Raw genomic sequence first — 24815 nt, 5'->3', positions numbered from 1 at the left:
GTTTGGGATATTTAAAGCTTCTATTACCATAAATTCCAAGCTTATAGTCTCACAGAAGCCATAATTCAGCTACAAGGAACATATACACCACAGGCCTACAAACCAGTGGATTTAACAGGTCTCCAATTCTGCAACTGAATGATGCTTACTGTGACCATACAGCAGGAAAAACGCAAAATAAAAGACCTAAGATTGCTATCAGATCTTATCCCACCACCAGAATGCTTGCTACACATTTGCTGATACAGTATTAAAGAACGAAAAGAATGTTTTCCCAACTTTATGCCTGTATCTTCTTGGCACTCTAACAAAAAGCACATTCTATATTTACTGTGGATTATTCTCCCCATCAAGACACATTTTGATAGGACAGAGACCAAGAAGCTCTGTATTCAAATCTGAATCTGTCACTAAATAGTGTTATGTCCTCAGTAAATCATTTAACCTCTGTGAGTTTCCTGTGAGATAATGTATGAAAAAGATTTTTTCTATTATAAAATGATATACATATGGAAATAATTATTTCTGCCAATACTATGTCATACAAATAGGTATAAAAATTCCTGTTTTATGCATATGTATGGCTGAGTCGCTTTGCTGTGCACCTGAAACTATCACAACATTGTTAATTGGCTATACTCAAATATAAAATAAAAAGTTTAAAAAAAAAGAAAGTAGAATGTCCAGTGAGGAAAAAAAAAAATCCCTGTTTTAGTTATTTCAATGAACGACAAAAGAAAAGTGAAAGTGCTTCTCAAGAATAGAAACATTCTAATGCAAGCCTTATGAATTGCATCACCTTTTAATTCTTTGGAATCTTATTACAGTACCTGCTACAGGTACTACACACAAATGGCTCAATCAAAAGGTAATCATAATTTGGAAACTTCTGGAAGCATAAGTATTGACAGTTGGGATAATCAGCTTCATCAGCAATACAATCTGTTTGCCAATACCTGCTGCATTCTTTTGGCTTGTTTAGTAGCATTTCATGTGGCGCATGCTATCCCACAAGGGCAGTAAAAGTAGAGCTTCAAATATGCCTATCCTCACATCTCTCAGGGTTACTCAGGGCACGGGACACCTCCATTTAATAAATGAGGAAAGTCTGAGCAATCACCTAAACATATGAAATAAAAGATAAAGCCAGAAGTGGAGCAATAAATAGGCTAAATTCACTGTTATTTTTCCTAAAATGCACTGCCTTCCTTGGGGCAGGACAAACCTCCAAACTGCAAACAACAAAAAACCTCCCTGTTCTTTCTCCCAGGCTTCTTTACTACCTGAGAATCATGCACAACAGAGCAGCACAGAAGCAAAAAAGTTTGTCCTATGAGGCATTTCAAGGGATTAACTTCATGTAATCTTTGGTTTCTACTTGGCAGCTCTACAAACTATATATAAACTGACCTCCAATAAGATCAAGGCCAGACTCATGTGACTCAAGCTTCTCCATTTGGGAAGGAAACACTAGACATCCAGCAAAATAATCTGTCAAAGGACAAGTCTCCCTGTGTCATGAACAGGCAGATGAACACAGCTGCCAAACGTCAAGTGTAATACTGAACTGCTATTGCTAATGTGCACTTTCCACATTTAGAGAGGAATTATTTTCTTTACTTAATGTGCATTAATTATTACTAAAGCACAACATCTCTAATCTCACATATAAACATACCCCTAAGAAATAAAACAACCACCTCAAATGGTTTTAAAAGACGACTTAGCTAGAAGCCAGAAACACAATAGTTCCAAAATTATATTCCAAAATGAAATACTCGTGTGCTAAATAGTGTACAAATATGTTGTCACTGGCACAATATTTTGCTAACAATGTACGGCAACACTGATATCACATATCACAAGTTTAAAATGGCTGCTCATCTAGACCTGAGGTCCACAGATGAAGTAAATGCTGATTTGGTTTTAAAACACTAAATACGTTTCAGGTGCTGAAATGCATCACCAATTTGAATTTATACAGAGAACATAGTCCATAAAATATAATAAAACTGTGCAAATTTTCAGAAGGCAGAAATGAGCAACGTTTTGTTTTGCTTTTTTTAACTAGATGTGTGTTTAAAGTTGAAACACAGAGGTTTTGACACAGAGGTTGTTATTGAAGATTTGCATCTGATAGACGATCTATGCTCCTGTGGCCATAATTTATATGAAATGTATTTAAAAACCATTTAAAGTCAAATTTAAATTTTGAAACTCTTCAAGGTATAGTCTATTCACTTTAATTTTTCTCTCTTTCATGAAAACTGTGTTATGGTTTCTGAGGAGCTGGCTGGCTGACTCTGATGGTTCACAGATGCTCCAAACCTCATCTGGGATTGTTCTCCTGTGCCATCTTCCCTTTCCTGACACATAACAACTATTTTGGGCTCCAGGACTCAATTCCAACATATGTGCATGGAGGGTTTTCCCACACCACCAACAAGCAATTCTTGAACACCAGCAGGGTGTCCAAGAATTCAACTTAATTCTGACACTATCTACCTGGAGAGAGAGTCAGAAACTTAGGAACAGCCAGATGGAACAGATGCACAGGGCAAGGTGTGTGGGCAGGAGGGCCTCTCCAGGCAGATCATTTTCCCTGCATGTCCACATGTTCACCAACCTGGAAGCTCCAAGCAATGATCTCTGAAGCAGAAGATCTGAAAAGACAAACTAAGGACCACTGATTTCATATCAGAGGCCATTAAAAGGGTTTTTCTGATGTAATGACATTTAAAACAGTGTAATTACACAGAAAGCATTTAAAATTGATCCTGAGAGCTGATTTTAAATAAAAAATGGATTAAAGGTATAAATGGGCAACTCACAGTAGGAAAAACATGAATAGCTAACAAATATTTTTAAAATACTCTACCTCACTCGTAATCAGGAAAATGATTTAAAAGACTTTTAAGATTCCATTTCATATACATCATATAGGCAAAAAATAAAAAGCCTGACAATAACAAGTGTTGAAAGGATATGGAACAATGTAAACTCTTAAACACTGCTGGTGAAAAAGTAAATTGCTACAACCACTTTGGGCAGCATCTGTAAAGAAAAATATGTAAACCCTATATCCCAGCAATCCTAATCACAGGCAAACCACAGAGACAGCCTGGCACATGTACCCAAGGAGACTTGTACAGTAATGTTCACAGCCACATTTTTATGAGGAAAAAAAATGGAAATAGCTGTATGACAATCAATAGGTGAATAGATAATGTTCAAAAACTGCTTGCCGAATGAATGACACTGAGGGATGAATGGCAATGTTCTCAAAGGAGGTCAGAGCCTCAGGAATCTGTGGGACAATACCAAAATACAACATCCATGTCATCAGAGAGGAGAAAAAGATATGGTACGCAAAAATGGAAGACAAACTGTGGTACATCCATACAATTGAATACTATTCAGCAATAAAAAAGAACAAACCATTGGAACAACATGGAATATGTTGTTGGAACCACTGGAACAACATGGATGAATCTCAAAGGCATTATGCTGAGTAAAAGAAGCCAATCTCCAAATGTTACAAACTATTTTATTCCATTTATATGAAAATCTGCAAAAGGCAAAAGTACAGGAACAGAACACTGATCAAAGGTTGCCAGGGATTAGGGATGAGAGGAGGGTTTGAGTATAACAGAGAGCACAAGAGAATTTTAGAGGTGATGAAACTGTTTTGCACTCTGACTGTTGAGGTGGTTACACAAATCTCCATGTGTTATATACACTACCAAACGTAAGGTAGATAGCTAGTGGGAAGCAGCCGCATAGCACAGGGTGATCAGCTCGGTGCTTTGTGACCGCCTGGAGGGGTGGGATAGGGAGGGTGGGAGGGAGGGAGACGCAAGAGGGAAGAGATATGGGAACATATGTATATGTATAACTGATTCACTTTGTTATAAAGCAGAAACTAACACAACATTGTAAAGCAATTATACTCCAATAAAGATGTAAAAAAAAATAATAAAAAATAAAAAGCAAAAAAAAAAATCTCCATGTGTGTAAAATTCATATAAATGTATACCCAAGAAAGCCAATTTTATTATATATAAACTTTAAAAGTCTGAAAAAAATCAAGCTCTCCTCCAGAGAGATATATATCTGAGATTTACGACACCATATATCATATAACTTTTATACATAATACGTATAAATATATAAATCATAGATCATATACTTTTATACATAATATAAAAGGCCATCATGCAGTTAGATGACCATCCACATAAATACTATGACATCTCCCTCAAAGATGGTTAACAAAAAGCCTAAATAAGGGCACTGAACAATAAAAGTCAAATATGTAATCAATGTCTTACAACAAAATTTTCTTAGGAAGAACATGCTCAGTTTTTTGTACTTGTTTTATGAAGTTAATTTGGAACTTAAAGACAATAACTTTGCACAATTAAAGGAAACATTTTTCTGTCACAATGGTTTCATGCCTGCAAAACTTTCTTGTGGGGATGGGAGACACTGCCAGTCTGTTAAATTAAAATTCTCTATCTTTTCCTTCTCATTCAACTTCTCAATTTCAGTGTTCCCTGAATAAAAAGTTATCTAAATCCTTAGATGAAGGAGACCCCACCCACAGATCAGGACATTAATGGTGAAAACTTCCATGAATTCACTTTCCACAGCCTACCAGGATTACCTAAAGAAAAGGTAGCAAAGCTAAAACAGCGCCCTTTAACTCAGGTGACCATGTGTCCTAGTCTGCCTGGGACAGCCCTGGTTTAACACCTTCTGTGCTGACATAAGTTTTAACAGCACCTTCTTTCACCCTAAAGGTGCTGAGGTTTAGACAACAAATTATATGGCCATTCTACCCTTAACCTATTTCCCTTTAGAAACCTAACTCACAAACCCTACCTATCACCAAGACATACAAAGTAGTCCTACGAAGTGAAGCCCTTGTACTAGTTTTTTTTTTTAAAAAACGGCAGGAAAAATGAATTTAATTAATCTAATGTGTTGTACTTACTTATTTTGTGAATTATAGCTAATAAAATTCTCTTCTTGGGATTCTATAAATAACCTGAAACTCTACTTAATCCATACCCATAGGGTTAATACTTTAGGAGAAACTCTCCTATCAGTCATGTTGAAGAAAAACAAATCACCCATTTAAAATCTCTACCCATGTCTCCATTCTTGTTTTAAAGCCATTTAATGTGTAGAGAAGCCAGTGCTTTTTTTAAAAAACTGGAGTATAGTTGACTCACACGCTTATATTAGTTTCAGGTGTACAACATAGTAATTTGATATTTTTATAGATCATACTCCATACAAAGTTATTATAAAATATTGACTATATTCCCTGTTCTGTCCATTACATCTTTGTAATTTATTTATTTTAATAACTAATAGTTTTTACCTCTTACTCCCCTTCACCTATTTTACCCCTCCCCCATCCTTCTTCCCTCTGGTAACCACTGGTTTGCTCTCTGTATCTGTCTGTTTCTGTTTTGTTATATTTGTTTGTTTGTTTTAATTTTTAGATACCATATACAAGTGAAAACATACAATATTTGTTTTTCTCTGTCTGATTTATTTTTCTAAGCAGAATACCCTCCAGGTCCATCCATGTTGCTCCAAATGGCAAATTTTCATTCTTTTTTATGGTTGAGTAATATTCCATTGTGTATATATGCCACACCTTCTTTATCCAAGGCCAGTGCTTTTAGGGTGCTATTTGCCAAATTCTCAGGAAGCTAAATGACTCTAATATGTTATACCTCCAGATGGAACGTTTACCTCTGTTTCTTTGATGTGCTATCATTATCAAAGAAAGGACAGGTTTCAAATTACAATTATTTCTTGAGACTATAACAAACATGGACCAGGATGAATTTCTTTTAAAGTCTATCTAAAACAATGAACTTAACATCCTCAGGGAATGAACTACCCAGGCTCCTTATATCTCCTTCTTAACATTCACCCTTTGTACAGGTCACTGGACAGGAAACAGTTAACACTTGCTATCATTCCTTGGTAATAGATGTGATGGGATAAAGAGAATAAAACAATAGACCTACACTGTATGTTACGACAGCTATTAGTCACATGATAATTGAGACGTGTGGTAAGATTTTGAGGACTTAGTACCAAAAAAATGTAAAATAACTCAATTTTTTTCACCTGTTTCTTTTTACCTTTTCTAATGCGGCTACTAAAAAGTTTTAAATTACATATATGTCTGCATTATATTTCTACTGAACAGTCCTGTAATAGACTATGTTTTGATGTGTTTCCATAATCATTTTCATAATAACAATAGCAGTCATAATACTGAGTTAGTTATAAAGTCTTTTCAATTGCACCAAAAGTTCCAAAGCAACAAAATTATCTGTAACAAGAACAGTCCCTGTTATCTCTATAGTAATAAGCACTATACTCTCTTTAACAGATTTTTAAAAGAAGAAAATGAAAACCAAAGCAAAACTTGGAATATTTTTTAAATGTAATGCTCCTCATTTTTTTGGTTCTTTTTTTTTTTTTTTCTTTTTAAAAATTACTGGTTCAAGGAGTATTCTTAACTATTTGTCTGGGCACTCTGCAATCTCTGAAATATCTCAAAGCAACCAACCATAGATTTAAGACAATGGCAGCTTAGGAAACCCACATCTACAGAGGAGTGCTATGCAAGATGAGGAAGCAAGACCTCGGCCATGTACACAGACTAAATCAGGGGTCCCCAACCCCTGGGCTGTGGACCAGTACAAGTCTGTGGCCTGTTAGGGACTGGGCTGCACAGCAGGAGGTGACTGGCAGGCGAGTGAATGAAGCTTCATCTGCTGCTCCCCATGGCTCCCCATGGCTTGTATTACCGCCAGAACCATCACTTGCATTACTGCCTGAATACCACCCCCCCATCCCGCCCCCGTCTGTGGAAAAATTGTCTTCCACGAAACCAGTCCCTGGTGCCAAAAAGGTTGGGGACCGCTGGACTAAATGCAGCAAATAGGAGGCAACCTAAGTTCAAACAAAAATAAGTGCAAACTATTACTCCATAACACTTTGTCCTGCATCTCCTCCTAAACTTTTCCTTTTTTTTTTAGTTTATATTTTTAGCTGCTTTGGTCACATCTCCAGATTTAGGCTGAAAAGGCCTAAACAGTTTCATTGTTGGGTTCAGAATTCCCCTTTTATTTCCAAATTTCAAATAAAGTAACTTCATGCTTCACAACCTACCATGAAGTGTTTACCAAACTCCTAAGTGAGAGATAATAAATCAGGCCCCGCCCAATCCCCCTAAGTACTGACAAGTCTTGATATCTCAGAGCTGGCATTAGAAGAACCAAATAAATTCTTTCTCCTATATCCTGGCTTACCTTACATGGTAGCAATTGTAACAAATCTGCATTAATTTCAGATGGCTCCTGACATTACAATTATAAAAATAACATAAAATCTCCAAACACAAAGCAGCTAGTATAATCTCTGTTTGGAAGCAATTTCAGATATTTCAAGCACTGAATCTTATTACATATCCTAGAAGGAACAGGAGACCTAAAAATAATGGACCTTAGACTTACTGCTTAGGACAGACAGAGCTTCAAAAAATACAATTCAGGGCTTCCCTGGTGGCGCAGTGGTTGAGAGTCTGCCTGCTGATGGAGGGGACACAGGTTCGTGCCCCGGTCCGGGAAGATCCCACATGCCGTGGAGCGCCTGGGTCCGTGAGCCATGGCCGCTGAGCCTGCGCGTCTGGAGCCTGTGCTCCGCAAAGGGAGAGGCCACAACAGTGAAAGGCCCGCGTACCGCAAAAAAAAAAAAAAAAGAAAAATTCAAATGATATATCTCTCTAGAGCCAGATTTATCCAATTTAAAAAGGAGGTAATATTTATATAGACAGCAGGTGACATTTATGCCTCTTTGATACTTAAAGTTAACTAAAAATCTACTGTACAAAGGTTTGTTTGTTTTTTTTTACAACCACAGAAAATCTTTTGGATTCTCAGGTATGTGCTACGACTTAGAGCTTCTGATCAAGTATTTTTTCCTTTTAAGTATTTTTCCTTTAAAATCTGGCCATATTCAAATATTTTATGGAGGCTTCTTCTTTTTATTTATTTATTTTTTTAGCTGTACGCAGGCCTCTCACTGTTGCCTAGAGAAGTGGACTTAATTGATATTTATAGGACATTCCATCCAAAAACAACAGAATACACATTTTTCTCAAGTGCTCATGGAACATTCTCCAGGATAGATCATATCTTGGGTCACAAATCAAGCCTTGGTAATTTTAAGAAAATTGAAATTGTATCAAGTACCTTTTCCGACCACAACGCTATGAGACTAGATATCAATTACAGGAAAAAATCTGTAAAAAATACAAACACATGAAGGTTAAACAATACAATACTTAATAATGCAGTGATCACTGAAGAAATCAAAGAGGAAATCAAAAATAACCTAGAAACAAATGACAATGGAGACAACGACCACCCAAAACCTAGGAGATGCAGCAAAAGCAGTTCGAAGAGGGAAGTTTATAGCAATACAATCCTACCTTAAGAAACACGAAACATCTAGAATAAACAACCGAACCTTGCACCTAAAGCTATTAGAGCAAGAAGAACAAAAAAACCCCAAAGTTAGCAGAAGGAAAGAAATCATAAAGATCAGCTCAGAAATAAATGAAAAAGTAATAAAGGAAACGATAGCAAACATCAATAAAACTAAAAGCTGGTTCTGTGAGAAGATAAACAAAATTGATAAACCATTAGCCAGACTCAACAAGAAAAAAAGGGAGAAGACTCAAATCAATAGAATTAGAAATGAAAAAGGAGAAGTAACAACTGACACTGCAGAAATACAAAGGATCATGAGAGATTACTACAAGCAACTCTATGACAATAAAATGGAAAACCTGGAAGAAATGGACAAATTCTTAGAAATGCACAACCAGCCAAAACTGAATCAGGAAGAAATAGAAAATATGAACAGACCAATCACAAGCACTGAAATTGAAACTGTGATTAAAAATCTTCCAACAAACAAAAGCCCAGGACCAGATGGCTTCACAGGCGAATGCTATCAAACATTTAGAGAAGAGCTAACACCTATCTTTCTCAAACTCTTCCAAAATATAGCAGAGGGAGGAACACTCCCAAACTCATTCTACGAAGCCACCATCACCCTGGTACCAATACCAGACAAGGATGTCACAAAGAAAGAAAACTACAGGCCAATATCACTGATGAACATAGATGCAAAAATCCTCAACAAAATACTAGCAAACAGAATCCAACAGCACATTAAAGGGATCATACACCATGATCAAGTGGGTTTATTCCAGGAATGCAAGGATTCTTCAATATACGCAAATCAGTCAATGTGATACACCATATTAACAAATTGAAGGAGAAAAACCATATGGTCATCTCAATAGATGCAGAGAAAGCTTTCGACAAAATTCAACACCCATTTATGATAAAAACCCTCTGGAAAGTAGGCATAGAGGGAACTTTCCTCAACATAATAAAGGCCATATATGACAAACGCACAGCCAACATCGTCCTCAATGGTGAAAAAATGAAAGCATTTCCACTAAGATCAGGAACAAGACAAGGTTGCCCACTCTCACCATTCTTGTTCAACATAGTTTTGGAAGTTTTAGCCACAGCAATCAGAAGAAAAGGAAATAAAAGGAATTCAAGTTGCAAAAGAAGACGTAAAGCTGTCAGTTTGCAGATGACATGATACTATACACAGAGAATCCTAAAGATGCTACCAGAAAACTACTAGAGCTAATCAATGAGTTTGGTAAAGTATCAGGATACAAAATTAATGCACAGAAATCTCTGGCATTCCTATATACTAATGATGAAAAATCTGAAAGTGACATCAAGAAAACACTCCCATTTACCACTGCAACAAAAAGAATAAAATATCTAGGAATAAACCTACCCAAGGAGACAAAAGACCTGTAGGCAGAAAATTATAAGACACTGATGAAAGAAATTAAAGATGATACAAATAGATGGAGAGATATACCATGTCCTTGGATTGGAAGAATCAACATTGTGAAAATGACTCTACTACCCAAAGCAATCTATAGTTTCAATGCAATCCCTATCAAACTACCACTGGCATTTTTCACAGAACTAGAGCAAAAATTTCACAATTTGTATGGAAACACAAAAGACCCTGCATAGCCAAAGCAATCTTGAGAAAGAAAAACGGACCTGGAGGAATCAGGCTCCCTGACTTCAGACTATACTACAAAGCTACAGTAATCAAGACAGTAATATACATCAGTGGAACAGGATAGAAAGCCCAGAGATAAACCCACACACATATGGTCACCTTATCTTTGATAAAGGAGGCAGGAATGTACAGTGGAGAAAGGACAGCCTCTTCAATAAGTGGTGCTGGGAAAACTGGACAGGTACATGTAAAAGTATGAGATTAGAACACTCCCTAAGACCGTACACAAAAATAAGCTCAAAATGGATTAAAGACCTAAATTTTAGGCCAGAAACTATCAAACTCTTAGAGGAAAACATAGGCAGAACACTCTATGACATAAATCACAGCAAGATCCATAATTTACAAAAAACAAATGGCTGGATTACTGGAAAGATCCCCAGAGCTTAATTATACTATAGAATGGTATCTTGCTCAGCATCTCAGAATCAGCTGCCATCATGGACCAAGAGAACTTCAAGTAGACGTAAAGCTACTATATAGAACAAGGGTTATTTTCAAGTACAATTAGTTGTCTCAAACTCTACCATGCATATACTCATCTTTCACAGTTTCTTCACAGCTACTCTTCCAATAAGAGCTCTTCTAGTTGATAATGCAAAATCCATCTTTTTTGTTAAAGTTTCTTTCATTTGCCTCTAAGTTCATAATAAACTAATTTACATCATAAAGCTTACACTGCAAGCTTCTGGAAGTAGAAATATGCTTATAGGTGCTTATATAGCACCTTAAATATAGGTGCTTATATAGCACCTTAAATGAACAAGTACAAAAAAAGAAAAGCTTCCAATGATAGAACAGTGCCTGATATACAGAAGGTACTAAGTACAAATATTTGCTGAATGACTAAAGGAATGAATTATGGATAAGTTGACCATCTCCCCCTCATAATGATGTTTATGTTAAAGGGGATCGAGAAACCCTTCTCTAGACAGTTGATCAGCAGGCAAGGCCGTGAAACATAATGTGGTGACCGAGTGGCTCACTCTCACGCTCACACTCTCTCTTGCCCCCTCACCCCCACCCCCGCCACTCACACACACATATACATTTGATACCAAAGCCAAATATCAAGTACTTGTTTCCCCCCTTTGCCTGACTTCCTGCCTTGCATAAAATTCCTAGTAGTATTTACAGCTTTGCACCCCCTAAAAATCAGCTCAGGGTTGTCCAAAGAGCAAGCAGCCATTCTAACTCTGTCTTCAGGAGAAAGACCTTTCCTAACTCGGGTTCTCTGGTGCTTTCTATCTCCTCCAATGGGGAAAATCATTCCCTGAAAATTAGCCATACTCCTGCCCATGGCCAACAGATTCCTTTTATAATTAATGGCTCTTCCTTATCAGTCATACCCATATGTGTGAAAGTTGTTGGGCAAGACATATGTCTGCCTATCTTCCAGTGTGTCCTACATGAACCCTACTAGCTACAGTTTTCACACAGTGACTTTAGTCAATGAATAGGCAAGCACTCAATGCACACATGAAAATGATGGCTCTTAATTTATAAATAAAAACACTGACCAGTGGTGACCAGTAGGTTGTGACTATAAGAGTTGTATTCATTTTTGAGCACTATTTACTTAATCAAAGGCCTAGAAGTCTAAAAAGTGGCTGAAATGTATCTAAAAATGCTGAAAAGCTCTAAGGAAAAATGGTAATGCAACAGAGTATAAATTAAATAGAACTGCAAGTCTCAAGAAACCTCCATGTTGACATAGACGGACAGAGTACACAGAAAAAACAGAAACAAGTGGAATCAAGAACACTAATCAAACAGAAGTTTTAGATATAAATAATCCACAAGCCACAGTCAACTTGGAAGCATGGCACAGGAAATGTCAAGTGACCACTGACCGCAGGAAACATGGACACTCTTCTCACAGTACAGATGTCTTTCATTCTACCTGGTATGAAAATACCTTCCACTTTCAAAAGAAGACTGTTTCTATGTTTATCTTTTGCAGTGAATGTCTATAAATTACAGGGGCATATTTTTGACATAATTTGCCTATGTGTATTGAAACCTATATTCAGTCATGGCCAGTTAAATGCTGCTCTCTCAAGAGTTCAATTATTAAACTCATGAACTGTTGTATCTGAGGGGGGAAAAAAGATAGTTAATTGTGTTTACAATTAAATATATGAATACATGCATTAATATTTTATTAACAATTACTGAAATATGCTGGATCAGCCCACATTATGCCAAACACAGCTAGAAACGTTTTACACATCCAGTAAGTCTGTGCCTATCAGACTTAGAAACCCTTCTCTCTCAGAACCACGCTCTCATCTCCCCACCGCCACAACTGGATTTAAGTATCTGTCCTGACAGTTCATTAAGAGATATGACCACACCTAAGAGCAACACACTGGCTATCTGGGCAAAGGAGCAAATGACTCACAGTACCTTTTGGTTTGAATTATACCAGCTTTTATGACCTCACTGGAGTCAAAGTCAGAAATCAAGAAAACAAATAACACCTAGGATATGCATACAGAAAGGAGTCAGAAGTCAGAAAGTAATGCAGAACTAAAAATCACACTTCTGAAGCTTGGTTGTTCAAGAAATTCCAAGAAGACTGATAAATAAGAAGTTTTATTTTGGGAAAATCATTCCTAATAGGATAGTTTGACATTTCACTGTCACGATCAGCCACGAACTATGGAGCTTCCTATTTTGAGGTAAGAGAATAAAAAGCTTCACACTAGAAGGGAAAAAATCATGATGAGAGAGAATACACTTTTCCAGCTATTATTAATTAAAATACAGCAAGGTGAAAAAAACACTGACTGACAGGTTCAAGGCAGAGTACCATCAAAAGTCTTAATTTTCTTCACTGGTTAACTTCATATACTAAGCCTACTTTAAGGAGAAAGAGGCTGAATAACCACAGCCGCCCCCTGCCCCCAGCCCTACTCCAGCAAAAAGTCAGACTACAGGAGCATAAGAAGTTGGCTTTCTTTAAAATGAAATTTTTTCCTCTATCTCATAAACAGAGCAGCCTGAAGGACTGCTGCAAGGAAGGCTATTAAAATGCTAAATTTGTCTAGAACTGAAATTAACACTTTTTAGCTAGAAGTCAAAGAAAACAGGCATATATACATCTAGTCTGACTTTATCATCTTTCCAATTCCCAGCACTTCAGATTTTTAAAAACCCTATTTGACACAATGTAATTTTACAATATTCAAATTATGCTAAACATAATCTCAAATGTTATTTTTAAAGTGTATAAAAGGGAATGGTCTATCTCAAATCTTAATATGGACTTCAATGTATACTCATCATTCCAGCCTTTTCTTTTTTGGCAACTAGTCACTAGTAGTCAAAAAAATTTTAAGGAAAGTTACTCCTAGACACTCCAATTTACAGTTCGGACTTCAGTAATTCAAACATTTTCCTGTGCCTCTACTATGAGCAGCATATCCCTGTGGCACAACATTTAAGCCTAGGTATTTATACTAAGTGCACATATTACTTGCCTTCTAATACGTATCCAAATATACTTTTGTCTCTAGCTGAATATAATAATGAGGGGGTATTCAAATAATAGTACAAATTACTGGGGCCTTGAATAAAGAGCTGGGGCCTTGAAGGACCAACAGCATTTTGACCAATAGAAAGGGTCAGGAGGACAGCCGACATAAAAAGAGGCCATGAACAAAGACAGAACCACAAGGCACGTCTCAGGAATCTAGCATAGCAAAAGCCTACGTTGCTAAAGGGAGAGAAGAAAAAAGAAGAACCTGTAAAGTTAGACTGGGTTCAAACCATGAAGGACTTTCAATACCAAAGCTCACGAATTGTAAGCTTTATTCTCCAGGCAACAGGCAGAAGAGTTGAAGCAGAAGGGTGACCATTAAAAACTGTGTACCAAATACAGAATTTCCACAGATAAGAAATTACAAGTTTCACATAACATTGCCTCACGTTCTGTTATTTATAACCCTGAACTACTGAAATATGAAGCTAGAATGTCAACACTATGGCTATCAGTACTCAATATCTCTTTATTCAAGACAAAAATCCACATTTCCTTGCTTAGGATAAACTTTCTAGAAAGGCTTTGTCTTTTTGTCCCATTTTACCTAAAACAAACAGCACAAACCAGAAGAAAAAGTAGAGGCTTTTCTAACATTTGCTCAGTCTGAAAGCTAAATCTGGCACATAGGGTACACACTACTTTATTACTATATATGACTGGTGCTATTCCCCACTCCATGAGGTTATTTTTGATTTGGTGAACATATAAGTAAGGGAGGGATGAGTGGGAGGAATTTCTCAGTGCCTCCAGGGAACATACTCATAAAACTTTACTCCTTTCCCCCCCTTTATCCTCCTCAGAAAAACTTTTTGATGACTATAATTCTAAGCTTTATTCCATTAAGAGAGTTAGAAAGCTTTCCAGTGGTTTTATATAACAGACTATAACTCTGTCCCCAGTTCTAGTCTAAGTTTTCTCATTCTTTTAAATTATTACAGGATTTCTCCAGCTGCACTAACTCCCAGAAGCCTGCAAGTCCTCATGACTACTAAAGCAGCAACTATACCTACAATTGTACCTACCCCATCTATACTACGGCTTATCCCTACTCCTACGCCAACTTACAAGTATTAGACAAAGAATTGTTAGCATGTAATCAACAGCTTGCTGCACCTGAAGCCTATATAAAGGAATTGTCCACTCTTTTTTTTTTTCTTTCTTTTTTTGCAGTACGCGGGCCTCTCACTGTTGTGGCCTCTCCCGTTGCGGAGTACAGGCTCTGGACACGCAGGCTCAGCAGCCATGGCTCACGGACCCAGCCACTCTGCAGCACGTAGGATCTTCCCGGACCAGGGCACGAACCCGTGTCCCCTGCATCGGCAGGCGGACTCTCAACCACTGCACCACCAGGGAAGCCCGGAACTGTCCACTCTTGAAAATCAGATAAAAAGTTAAGAAGCAGAAAAGGGGGAAACACTGACAACTTTCCTCTTGTGGAGTTCATACAGGGTTGCTTCCCTTATCCCCTCCTTTTAAGCTTTAAGTTATAAAACCTCTTACAATTAGGCTATGTGCTGTTTGAGGTCTGGGGCCATGGCCTAGCAATGTGGGTCTTTTACATGGAAGGTACAGAAAAAGTCAGTTTTTTCTTAAGCATTTTTCTTGAATAAGTATTTCTTGAATTGAGGTTTCTGCTCATCTGTTTTACCACTTTTGTTCCTATCCAGCTCTAACAGAAAGCTCCTACTATTACATTTGTGATCACCCTTCTTTATTTGTTTTCTTACTTCCAAGACACAGTTACTCCTTAACATCTCTGAGATTCAAATCATGAGTGGAAAGTTGGACTTTTCATTTGGACTTTTCACTATTATGGTACTAACTGGAGAATTCCTGAAGTTTGGAAAAAGCAAGTTATTTTCAAGAAAAATGTCTGTGGCCATTTAGAGTTTAAGCCACAAGTCACATGCCCTGTATGCTTCACTAACAAGGCTAAGAAGCTTTACATAATACTGTAGTGAATTTTAAATAAGTTCTTATAGAAACTTTTCATAAACATTGAAAGCAACCAATCTGTGAAAGCACTTTGATCAAATGCTAACAGAACCATTTCTTCTTGTACTACAGTTTCTAACACCAAACAACTTCATGCTGACATCAAGCAACAATGTCCAAGATCATCCACCACTTACTGCTAAATTCTTGGCCTAAAAATCATCAAAAGGGTACTGTTAGGCTAAGGCAAAGGAGTATGGTAATAAATCTCTTCCCTGACAAATGTTACGGATTTTAAAATACGTGAGAGAACTGTAGCATTTAAATCATTAAAATCCAAAGCTAAGGGGCTTCCCTCGTGGCACAGTGGTTAAGAATCCACTTGCCAATGCAGGGCACATGGGTTCAAGCCCTGGTCCGGGAAGATCCCACATGCCGTGGAGCAACTAAGCCCATGCGCCACAACTACTAAGCCTGCGCTCTAGAACCCTTGAGCCACAACTACTGAAGCTCACACAATTAGAACCTGTGCTCCGCAACAAGAGAAGCCACCACAATGAGAAGCCTGCACACTGCAACAAAGAGTAGCCTCTGCTCGGCGCAACTAGAGAAAGCCCGGGCACAGCAACAAAGACCCAACACAGCCAAAAATAAAATTAAAAACAAAAACAAAGCTAAAATTTACTAAGATAATAATGAGGGGGAGGAGGTGTAGCTCAGAGTTTTTGTTTACAACCTATTTACTAAGGCAGCTTAGCAACATTTCTCCTAACACCTCCAGGAGGCAAATGTTGGTCATAATCCTTCTTTCCCAACAAGAATAAAGGGCCAACACTCGGTCTCCAGGGGATAAAATAGAATCATCTGAGAGAAAACAAAGGATGTCTGGGTTAGAAGGAAACATTTTCCTAACAGAATGTAACAATTTTTTCCCCTCTCACTTCCTTTTAGAACTATCAGCCTTTGCAAGTACAGGGGTACTAGGCAGCTGTCAGTGGGGCAGAAAATGAATCACAGAAATTAGTCAGAATCTTACTATTTAGTTATCTAATAATCCAGACCTGAGGTTAGAGGTAAATCTGAGCATGCAGAATGATCTGCCAAAGCCCAACCAACTTTCACTGTCACCATCCAGAGAACTACTAAAAGGAACAAAGGCAAGCATTAAGCAAAGTACTCTCCCAAAGGCATAAAAAAAAATCATGTACCCAATCTCCATGTGTACACACACCTCTCAATACACATAAAGGGTTTTAAACACTAAAAATGCTTATACTAATTTACTGTTATATTTGAAACTTTAAAAATTAAAGTATTAAATTGTGCTGATTTGCAAAACAAGAACATTTATGGCTTTCCTTGCTTTTTTAAAAAATGGTATAATACATAATAATTGTAAAAACTGAAATTAAATACAGAAATACATAACATGGAAAGTGACAGTCCCCTGCAACTCATCCCCCGGAGACAACAATTATTAAAAGTTTAAACCCCAGGATCTTATAATGTTCTATAATTACAAAATCTCAAGGTTGAGGATCCATATAGGTTGTATGTATAATGGAGCACCTCCTCCACTCCCAGCTAGAGATACTAAAATACACTACAATGTCCCTGGCCAGTGTTCAGCCAGCCTCTGCTTGAACAAATCTTTTGACAAGGACCTGATTACCTCCCAAAGGCATTTCACAACAGCCTTTATTCTAATACTGAGTGGCTATTACCTTCCTGTCAGATCATGCTGGTTTCTCTCTTGAGTATGTGTGCTGTTAATGTGCACCCATAAAATAAGGTACCCAGAAATGAACACAATACTCTGGAACAATCATAGTCCTTATTCTGGACACTTTACTTCTATTAACAGAGCTCAAATCACACTGTGGACTCACAATGAACATTCTGTCAAATGAAACCCTCCCAGGTATTTTTCATGTTATTTGCTGTTAAACCACATCACATCTAGCTACAATTACACTTATTTTTTGAATCATACATGGATTTTTACACGTACTGATGTTCAACACATCTTGATCATTTAGTCCATCCTTTTAGTCTAATAACTATTTTCAACCTCTATTTTGAAAAAATGACACATTAGCTATATAACTTATTGCCAGCTATATGGATTTGCAAAGCAAGTCATCAATAGTTCATCCATGTTAATAAAAATGTTGAATGCAAAAATACTTTTCAGCTATTAAAAAAGGACTGAAATCCTGATACATGCTACAACATGGATGGACCCTGAGAACATTATGCTTAACGAAATAAGCCAGACACAGAAGAAAAATTATTGTATGATTACACTTATATGAGGTACCTAGAATAGGCAAATTCATAGGAACAGAAAGAAGAGTAGAGATTACAAGGGGCTGGGGGAAGGGAAAGCTATTGTTTAATTTTTAGAGTATTTGGAGGGATGATGAAAAAATTTTACGTATAGTGATGATGTATTTAATGTTTCTGAATTGTACACTTACAAATGGTTAAAATAAATACTATGTTATGTATATTTTACCACAATAAAGAAAAAAAGGAATGAAGTATTGATACATGCTGAGTGAAAAAAAGCCCATTTCGAAAGGTTACATACCTCATAAGCCCATTTATACAACATTCCTGAAATGACAAACCTATAGAAATGGATAACAGATTAGTCATTGCCAGGGGTTAGGGAGTGGGGAGCAAAAAGATAGGTAGGATTTTAAAAGGACAAGAGGAAGGATCCTTTCGGTGATGGAACTGTTCTGTATCTTGACTGTGGTGGCAGATACAGAAGCCTACACACATAATAAAATTCCATAGAACTAACGCACAGACACACAAATGAGTAGAAGTAAAACAGAAAATCTAATAAAATCTCGGGATTGTACTGATGTTAATATCCTGGTTGGGATATAGTACTACACTTTTGCAAAATGTTACCACTGGGGGGAAATGGGTAAAGGGCACGCTGGATCTCTCTGCAGTATTTCTTACAATTGCATGTGAACCTATAATTATCTCAAAGTTAAAAGTTTAATTTGAAAAAATAAGTAAATTTTAAAATGCTGAACAGAAGATGAAAAGTATAGTGTCTGCCTATTGCTACCATGTTCCCACTGTCTGTTCTTATCATGGTCAGTACAACTAGAACATCCCACCATTAGACATATGCATTCTTTTTATCAGAATTCTTTGGGTTTAACTACTTATAAGTCCACTTAATTATAAGAATGTAAAGTCCTCATTTTTCCCATCTTGTTTACAAAGAAATTATTATAACTTTGGTTCAATATCCAATACCTTAACTTTAAATTTTTCAAAAATAACTTAGTAACTATTACTATGTCTAAAGCACAGTGCTATCCAATATATTTCCAAGAGAAATATGTGAGCCACGTATACAATTTTAAATAGTCTAGAAGCTACATTAACAAAAGAAAGAAAACAGGTAAAATTAATTTTAATAAAATATTTTAACACAATATATCCAAAATATTATCATTTCAACATCTAAATAATCTGATGTGTATTTTACACTTACAGCACATCTCAATTTGAGCTAGGCAAATTTCAAGTAACCTGTGGCTAGTTACTACCACAATGGACAGCATAGACAAAGCATTTCACTCAACTACTAGTTTCACAACTCTATTTAGAAAGAACATTAGGGTACTCTGCAACTATTACTTCCTTCGTTAAAAAATATTTACAATTTTTTTTTTTTTTTGGCCACACCGTGCGGCATGTGGGATCTTAGTTCCCTGACCAGGGATTGAACCCGTGCCCCCTGCAGTGGAAGCACGGACTCCTAATCACTGGACCACCAGGGAAGTCCCTAATATATTTACAATTTTTTAAATCCATTTTTAATCATCTATTCTAGAATCCTGCCTGTGTCACTAATCTCTCTTTGGTCTGCAAATCTACTTTCTTCTCTTTCTCAGAAGAACCATCTTCAATTTTCCAGTATTTCTCTCATTTTCTAAGATTTCTTGGATAATTTCACATGTAAGTTATCTGTACCACAGATAATTTCATATGTAAGTTCTGACTACCATGTAGTTTATTTTTTTCTGGGATAACTCTATGCGCTCCTACAGACTCTTCACTATCCTCATACTAAAAGAGGTTCTTTATCTGAAATGTGAATAAGAGGTAAGAAATTATGCTTTCATTGTCATTTGTTTTAACATCATTAAATATAAATAGCAGGGCTTCCCTGGTGGCGCAGTGGTTGAGAGTCCGCCTGCCGATGCAGGGGACACGGGTTCGTGCCCCAGTCCGGGAAGATCCCACATGCTGCGGAGCGCCTGGGCCCGTGAGCCATGGCCGCTGAGCCTGCGCGTCCGGAGCCTGTGCTCCACAACAGGAGAGGCCACAACAGTGAGAGGCCCGCGTACCGGAAAAAAAAAAAAAAAAAGATTGAGCTAAAGAAGACTAAGACCATCTAAATCGAAACATATTATATAGCAGGTATCGTCAACTGAGCACTAGCTTATATGCTTTTCATACGTTGCCTCGACAACCTTACCAGATAGATTTTATCCATCCCATTTTATAGATGAGAAGACAATTGTTTAGTGAGATTAAGGTGGCTTGTCCAAGGTCAACCAAGGAGAAAATGGTAGATTCTGAAACCCAGTCTAGCACCAAAGTCTGTGTGAACTCTCTCTACCTTTCTTTCAGTACTCCTTACAGATATTCTATTTGTTTATTTTTTCCATTTAATACTAATCAGGCATAAGAGCTCTTACTGAAAGATTACACTCATTAAACCCACTAAATGTAGAGAAAAATAAATCAAAAGGACATTTTTGGTCTCATGGATGCTCTCTCCTGTAATTTAATCAAGCTGAGAATACACTTAATAGCCTCCATTTGCTACTACAAAAGATGGTACATATGGTAACTATGTAAATCGTTCTCACGGTCCAGTTAAACCAGTTATGAATTCTTTGAATACCCAAATTCATTTTGAGGGAGAGTAAAACAAACATAATCTAAATGTTACACACAAAACCTTGCAATACTAGGTACAAATGTTTCTTATATTCCTGGTGAGGGAATGTGCTGAAGGAGTGTGCCAGAAACCAACAGCATTTGTTTGACACATTTAGCAGTCATGCCTTCCTTGCTCAATCAGATTCCCACAGGAATTAATGGGATTTAATTCAATTCACCAGATCCTATAACACTTGATCAAAATTTATAGTGCTTTATAATTTCTTCCATTTATCTGTCTGTACATCAACAATCTCCATTTTACTTTTTAAAAAACATGACTTACTCTCTTTATGACCAACACTTTAAAACACTGAAAGACACTGAAAAGGACACATGACTGCCTTCTTTGAGAAAAGATTCTCTGAGTTATCAGTTTGAAAAATGAATGGATGATAGATTCATAATGAAGAAAAGCTTTAAAAGGCATTCCTACTATTACAACTCAACAAGAGAAAGACAAACAACCCAAAGTAAAATTGTGCTAAGGATTGAATAGGCATTTCTCCAAAGAAGACATACAAATGGTTAATAAGCACATGAAAGTATGTTCAACATCATTAGGTATTAGGGAAATGCAAATCAAAACCACAAAGAGGTACCACTTCACACCCACTAGCATGGCTAAAATAAAAAAGTCAATAATGAGTGTTCGTAAAGATGCAGAGAAGTTAGAACCTTCATAAATTGCTGTTGGGATTGTAAAATGGTGCAGCCTCTTTAGCAAATAGTTTGGCAGTTCCTCAAAAAATTAAACATAAAATTATCCTATGACCCTGCAATTCTATTCCCAGGTATATACCGAAGATAAATGAAAACATACATGGACAAAAAAACCTGTACAGGAATGGTCATAGCAGCATTACTCGCACTAGTCAAAAATGGAAACAACCCAAACATCATTTAACTGATGAATGGATAAATAAAATATGTATATCCACACAATGAAATATTATGGATTATATTATGCACTAAAAAGAATGAATTATTGAAGTATGCTATAACATGGATGAACTTTAAAAACATTATGTTAAGTGAAAGAAATCAGTTACAAAAGCCCATGCATTGTGTGATTTCATTTAAGTGAAATGTTCATATTAGGAAAATCCATAGATATAAGAAAGTAAATTAGTGATTACCAGGGGATGGATATAGGAGGGAACGGTCAGTGACTGCGAATAAGTACACGATTTCTTTCTGTGGTGATGAAAATGTTCTGGGATTGGATAGTGCAGAACTCTGTGAATATACTTAAAACTACTGAACTGTATACAAAAGGTGAAAACTATGGTACGTAAATTATATCTCAATAAAGCTGTCATTTAAAAAAGAAGAGAGAGAGATTCCTATCATGTGACACTGAAGTTAAGGACAGCATTAAAAGTTACTACCTCATTGAGCCTCCCAATATCCATTCCATGGGTGCTCACTGACAAGAATACCAGACTAGAATAAAAGACTCTAAGCCTAAATGAGGTAGTAACTTTTGTTTTCTCACAGGCAACTGTTCTCTGTACATCTTTAATTATTAACATTTTTGGCCATTTAAAAAGGATGAGACAAATGATTTTTTTTTCCTTTTAAATACTCTGAAGAGAAATAAATACAACCAAACATACCAGAAAAAAAAAATCATAGCTGTTTTTTTTTGCGGTATGCGGGCCTCTCACTGTCGTGGCCTCTCCCGTTGCTGAGCACAGGCTCCGGACACGCAGGCTCAGCGGCCATGGCTCACGGGCCCAGCCGCTCCGCGGCATGTGGGATCTTCCCGGACCGGGGCACGAACCCCTGTCCCCTGCATCGGCAGGCGGACTCTTAACCACTGCGCCACCAGGGAAGCCCCATAGCTGTTTTTTGAGGTCAGAAAAATGTCTTTAGACATTCTGCTCTAACTATATCTTTTCTGCCTTCTTTTAAAATGTATTCTTCTAATTGTTATTTCTAATAATGTCTGCTGGCCATACCCTGCAGGTGCTTTCCAGAGAATGCATCCATGTACAGTTTCTGAATATGACGTCCTTATCCTAAATATGCAGAAAGATTTAACATAGCTTCAAAATGAGAAGATAAAATCTCTTTTCCTTGTGTGCATATCCCTTGGATTTTTCCAATACTACTTTTGTAAGATCATACAAGATAATGCATGTGAAAGTTCACTGTGGGCAATGTTAATTGCTGTAATGGCTGATGCCTCAATAACGATTTCACCTTTTCCCCCTTGTGCAGTAGCAGTATGGTTTCTGAATTTGACCCTTGTCTCCCATGTGAGCTGTGATTAGCCTAAGCTAGTAGTTTTGAAACTGCCAGATATGACCTATTAAACTGTCATAAAATCAGTTTAGTAGAGGGAGAATCAATTTAAAAAAAAATAAGTGTAATACAAAAAATATCTGAGTGCATTGTGCATAGTAAGCATAAGTATTATTTCATAGAATGATTGTTAACTTGTCTGTGTATGTGTATATGTGTGTGTACTGAATTTTGATGTAAAATGTATTTCTTGTGGCTTGTAGTTGATTTCTTTTTAAAAAGGAGTCTAAAAAGCAGTTTTCTATCACTTCATTATATAATGCAATTCTTTAATAGGAAAGATCTGTCAGTGCTATTTGGGGTTGGAGACTTTTGCTAATCTGAAGCAGTCACTAGAGTTAGTGCATTACAAGTAACTGTAACCACAAAACACTGTTCCTGTACATCAAGGGAAGAGGGATAAAGAAGCAATTTCTTTCAAGGCCCACCGGGTTGGGGCACTGGAATGAAAACAGAAGGCTTAATCCCAACGCTTACTGGCACATAGCCTTTCTAGTATTTCTTACCTTTGCTTGAAACCTCATGGTGTTCTCCTCTTAAACAGTATATAAATAATTTCAGTCACTCCATGATATCCAACAGCTCATGGGGTTTAATAACACAGAAATGTCTTTCTTTTCTCCACATCTACAATTACATCCCTACTCTCAACAGAACATCTCAGGGGAAGAAAAAGGAAGTAAAATGAGCACCTTCAAACTTCCATTAAAACAAAACTATCTCTCCATAATCTCACACTATAATCCCTTGCACTCAACACACTCCAGCAATATCAGCCATCCTTCTGTTCCTCTAATAGGCCAACCTCATTCACTATCTTGTGCCCCAGCCCCTCATCCTGATCCCAAACCAGGGCCTTTTCATTGTTCCCTCTACTGAAATATTCTTCACCCTTATCATTACATGGATTTCTTCTTGTCATTTAGGTCTCAGGTTAAGTACCTTGACCCCAGAAAGACCTTCACTGTACTCAAATATAAATTAAACCTGCAACCCTCTCTACTGTATCAGATTCACTGTGGTTCTTAACCACCTAGCACCTTTAATCAGCTTCCATGTTTGGAGAATTTCTCATCTCATAAGTCCTGCCTCTCCATGTCAGAAGTCAGAAATTCACTTTCCCAGCCTCTCTTGCAAACAGGAAGCAGGTATGTGACCTATGTTCTGTCCATCAAACACATCCACAAGACATTCCAATCACAAATATGATATAATGGAGACACCATGTTTTGGAATCCATTCTGAAGAACAATTCATAGAAATATCAGCTTTCTTTCAGACACAGAAATGGCAAAGGTCCTGGCAGGTGCATCTCATACTCAGCATAGACAGTGCAAATTCAAATACCTGTTCTCAGTGGCAAAAGCAGTGGAGTCACCAGTGGTATAAATTGGGCAATGTTCCTAGCTAAGTAGCATCCATCAACAGATGAATGGATAAAGAAGATGTAGTGTACACACACACACACACACACACACACACACACACACACACAATCAATGGAATATTACTCTGCCATAGAAAAGAATGAAATAATGCCATTTGCAGCAACATGGGTGGACCTAGAGATTATCATACTAAGTGAAGTATGTCAGACAGAGAATGACAAATATTGTATGTTATCACTTAGATGTGGAATCTAAAAATATGATACAAAGGAACTTATTTACAAAATAGAAATAGACTCACAGATATAGAAACTTATGGTTACCCAAGGGGAAAGGGGGGAATAAATTTAGGGATTTGGGATTAACAGATACAAGCTACTATATATAAAATAAAGAGCAAGGACTTACTATATACCACAGGG

General features: G+C 37.1%; 1 protein-coding gene and 1 pseudogene across 3 annotated transcripts in view; both read right to left on the bottom strand.

Moving 5' to 3' along the window:
• MCU (mitochondrial calcium uniporter) overlaps nt 1-24815 on the bottom strand; it is a 212592-nt gene that overhangs the window by 154585 nt on the left and 33192 nt on the right. The window lies entirely within an intron of this gene.
• Nucleotides 1-24815, bottom strand: part of LOC111183501 (ATP-dependent RNA helicase DDX50-like) — a 95134-nt pseudogene that overhangs the window by 37325 nt on the left and 32994 nt on the right.

Source organism: Delphinapterus leucas, chromosome 16 (genome assembly GCF_059928025.1).
Source record: "Delphinapterus leucas isolate spDelLeu-1000000601 "Yukka" chromosome 16, BTC_Dleu_Yukka2, whole genome shotgun sequence".
Lineage (NCBI taxonomy): Eukaryota > Metazoa > Chordata > Mammalia > Artiodactyla > Monodontidae > Delphinapterus > Delphinapterus leucas.
Note: the sequence above shows the minus strand (reverse complement) of the source record. Positions and strands in the feature narration are given on the sequence as shown.